This window comes from Haliaeetus leucocephalus, unplaced genomic scaffold, assembly GCF_000737465.1.
Source record: "Haliaeetus leucocephalus isolate CR32 unplaced genomic scaffold, Haliaeetus_leucocephalus-4.0 Scaffold450, whole genome shotgun sequence".
Lineage (NCBI taxonomy): Eukaryota > Metazoa > Chordata > Aves > Accipitriformes > Accipitridae > Haliaeetus > Haliaeetus leucocephalus.
In genome coordinates this window covers 3,335,310-3,339,841 of record NW_010972886.1, presented here as the reverse complement: position 1 = coordinate 3,339,841, position 4,532 = coordinate 3,335,310, and positions in this window count along the sequence as shown.

The window sequence follows — 4,532 nt, the reverse complement described above, 5'->3', positions numbered from 1 at the left end:
GCTCCCCCCTCAGCGGCAGGCAGCCAGCCGGTGCCCCCTCTCCTCCTCGGGAGCCCGCACAGCTCCTCTTACCCGCCGCCGGCGCCCCGAGCCCCCGCCTCAGGCGGCGGCCGACGGGCGCACAAGCCGCCCCGCAGCCCGGCTAGGCCGCCCGGGCTGCCAGCACCAATCAGGAGCAGGGGCGGGACAGAAAGGCTACCGCGCCAATAGGAAGTAGCCAGTGCTTAGCACGGAGCCAGTAAGGGAGGGAGGGCGGAGCGCGCTCGCGGGGGGTGTCGGGAGGGGGGCACGTTCGAATGCCGCCGCGCGGGCAGCCGTGCGCTGTGCGGTGCTCGCCGCCCGGAGGGCCGCCTGCTGGTGGTCCCAGCCCGCCGCCTCCTCCGTGGCGGACTGACGAGCGTCGTCGGGCTGTGCTGCGTGGGGAGAGGGCAGCTTCACGCGCCAGAATGGTGCGAGTTACCCTGCTCGTGAGGAAACGTAACTTCAGGGTGGGCAACAGCAGAAGAGGGTGCGCGTCAACGGACGAGGCGCACTGGGGCAACAGGGCGAAACTGAATTGACGTCGACGAGCTAAACGGAAATGAGGTGGGCTAGGTCCTCTCTGCAGTAAATGTCTAACGAGTTCGTTCGCAGAACTCAAACACAAGATAGCAGCAGCGTTTCAATACACAGAGTATCCTCAAAACACCAACTACTTGATACCATCTGACCAAACTGAGCTCGCTTCAGAATAGGAAAGCCGGCTTTGGAGACTGTACTTGCTCTTTTATCTTGCTTGTCAAGATTTCTGCTGTTTTGCTAAAGGAACTTTGAAAACTTCAAGAAAGCCCCTAGTGTAACAAAGTAAGACAGCGCTTCTACTCAGAGGAGAAGAAATTCCTTCAGCTATGCAGTTAGTGTTACCTCCTCCTAAGTAGGAATTCTTTCAATGACCTAATTGTACTGTTCCCAGTAACACTGATTTCACCAAAGCTCTCAAGAAATTAAGATAAATTGGATTATTAGACATTTTCTTTATTCACATTTACAGGCGTGTCCCAGCAGCACCTCCTAAACAAACAAAATCCTAGAACTGCAACGCTTAGTTGCAATGCAAGAGTTACTGCCTCTTCTTATAGTTACTGGTATCCATAACTTGTCATGTGGATTGATTCTCTAAGACCGAACACAAAGGAAGAATAGTACCAGCAACACAAGCTGTAGTAACAGCATATCGCTGGTTTAGGGGCCTAGGAGGGTTTAAGCTTGAGGAGAGGAAGGGGAGGACTTCTTAATGGGTATTTTTTAAACACTGTACTATAGTACTTGCCTTAACAAAATGTACTTCTCGCCCACTTCTCACTCAACACCTTTGGAAACGCCAGCAGGATCATATGGGAATAACTGCATGCAGTTCTACCACAAAGCTAGGAAGAGGCAAAGTCTGAAAAGCAACCGCAAAACTGAAGCAATTTAGTCTGACTGCACCACCACCAACAACCACCTGCTTCAGAACTGGAGGCGCCAGTTGGGAACTCATACAGAAATGCTTCAAGTCAGCAAGTATAACTCTGAGCAATACAGATGGGACCTGCAGGACCTCCTTAAACAAAAGGATTTCATGAAAGGCCAGCTTTAAGAAACAAGGATAGTGACATGGGGCTTAAGACTAAATGCTGCAGCCTTTACCTCCGGAGGTAAATCAAAGCTAGGTAACAGCTCTTCTTCTGAAGCACCAGAACAGCAAAACTAATGCAGGAAAGCTTTAATCCCATGTGGCTGCCCACTGTTACAGTAATGCTACTGATTGTTCCTGGGAAGTAACAGGATGTGAGATTTAATTCCAAACCAAGAAACTGAATGAGTGCAGAGTCTAGACTAACACTATAGCTACTGCGTTCTGGGTTTTGGTTTGGGGGTTTTTTTTGCCTAGTGAAATGAACGTCCAGTTTTCTCTGAACTGCAGGGATAACTTCGTAAGCACACCACACAGAGATGAAGCAGACTCCAAAACTGCTTCATTGCTGGAGAGCAATGAGTCAGAACGAATTACTGAACTCAAAGTGTAGTTAATTCTACACCAGTAGAATGCTTGGATTTTTTTTCCCTGCAGATCCATCAATGATGGTCTTTACCTTCTAAAAAAGAAATGCAAATGGTATTGAACTTCCATTCACAACAGTCATAAAACTACTTCAGTAGCACCAAATGAAAACCTCAAACCTTTTTTTCTTATCCTGACAGTGAAAATTCACTATTCATGTTGAATGACTAGTAAGAGCTGAAACATTAGTTTGGGATTAAAAAAAAAAAAAAAATTCAATTCCCACTTTGTTTCTTATAGATCTCTGATAGACTGCAACTTGCACCTTCAGCTAGATTATCTTAATTCAAGCAGGTTTTTTAAATAAATAAATTTATGGCTGTCACCTTGTGTTCTGTAATCAACAAATAACATTTTTAATAAACTGCACTGAAATTAAGGATAATAAAAAAAGGATTTTTATGATCTAACCTACAGACAGGTCTGTATGATCAAATGCCATTATCAAATCAATCTCTACCATATTTCCTTGGACATTCAACTGAAGCAGAAAACTTAAATCTGCCTCATCATGCAGGAACTATTTTGCCTTATGACACACAAGACCACAACAATCCACTTTCAACTTGACCTAGATGATACAGGTTATCTGTTCTAAGGTTATGACAGTTCAAGTATATCTTGGTCCTATTCATTAGTTTCAGACTGATGTTAAATTTCACTTCATTAGGACAGACTGACACTGCTGCCAAGTTTGTTTTGTTTCTTTTCTTGCTTATTCTGATTACGTATACACAAAGTCTGTGTGAGCTTTGCTAGAAGTCCAAGGAATAATCAGTTTTACATTTCAAACAGCTATTAAAAGATGCACTATGCATGTAAAAGCAGATCTTGCAACAACAGTATAGTTTACCTGAACTTCCTAAAACTTAAAGCAGGAATGACCCTTTAGTAGCTACTACTGGAGGGCAAGTATTATTCCTATTCCCCTTTCTACACAGATGCTGGCAAACAGTACAATCTGAAATACAGTTTCCTCAACTACAGTTAGGATTAGTGACAGTACTACGTTTTTCTACCTTCTGGTCTTTAATTTGTATAGGGCAGATGGTTAACTACTCCCTAACAGTAAAGCCAGTAAGAGAGCATTACATCATATATGTATTTAATACAAACACCTCCACCAAAGCTTCTTCCCCCTCCTCCCATTTTTTTAAAGGCAGTATGCCATTCCAAGGGGCAAACTAAGAACAACTACACTTTTAACTCCATATAACATTAAGATTTACTGTATCTATAGTTGGTTGAGAAAGAAAACCTAAGTAGTCTTGTTGTATCAGAATGTCTTTGTTCTGTTAATTCAAGTATATTACCATCATCCTTAACGTTCCATAGGTTAAAAGCATACCTACCACTAAACTAAGTTTGTGGGTTTGTTGGTTTTGTTTAAATAAAACCCCAAACAATTGTATCTGCACTTTGGCTAGAAAAATACTAGAAGCACAACTATTTAGAAATCGGTGGCAAAGAAAGTAAGACTCATTTCTCACACCTTTTGCTAAGTTATTTTTTACCATTGAGTTCTAACCTCAGATTTACACATTCTATAAAGTGGAACATTAAAGAAAGGTGCTTCCAGGGCACTGCAATGGAATTCAGATTTTATAGAAACATTTAGTATATCTGAAGTATCTTTACTGATTCAGGTTTTAGCATATCTTGCTTTACTTTTTCAGGGATTTTTGTCATGGTTTTGTCGGGTGTCGTTTGTGTGTGTCCCCCATTTCACTTAAGGCTGCAAATGTGATAGAAGATGCAAAGACTCTTGTCAGATTACATACCTGGAGAGGCAAGTCCACATAAAGAAATCAAAGAGGCAGTTTTAACAAACTGCAATAAAAATTGATAAAGAAGCAGCTAGATTTATACTGCCACCAATTTCTTAAATGAAGTGTTCTGTTGACGGTTAAGCTATCAACAGAAATCTGAAACTATAAATGCTAGTGGCCCTGAAAATGCCACTTGTACTTCATACTTTATGGCCAGCACACTTTTCCTGCAATGAGTTTAAACCCTAGGTTTATAAAAACTTAAAAATTACACTAAGTTACCCTTGACAAAAGAAGCATCTTTTAATAACAAAGCAAATCACTAGGTATCCATAATACATGACTGGTCTGTTCTAGACTCAAGCTACAGGAATTAAGCTAGTTGTAGGTAGTTCTGCCCTAACTACAGAGATGGGGGAGGGAATTCCAGTTTTCAGATCTGTTTAAAAGCTTCTAGCAGCAGTGACTTGAAATAGGTTTCTAAAACTCACATTCCAGAAGGGAAATAATACACTTCAAACTCAGCTTAGTATTTATATACATATGTATTTCTTAGGCTACTAAAAAAAGAGTGACAGTTTCACTCTCGAAGATAAAATTCTTGCAGCAGTCTCTAGCAGGGTGGAGTAAGAATCCAGGTTTATCACTGACACATTATGTAAATGTGATTCTCGTGAACT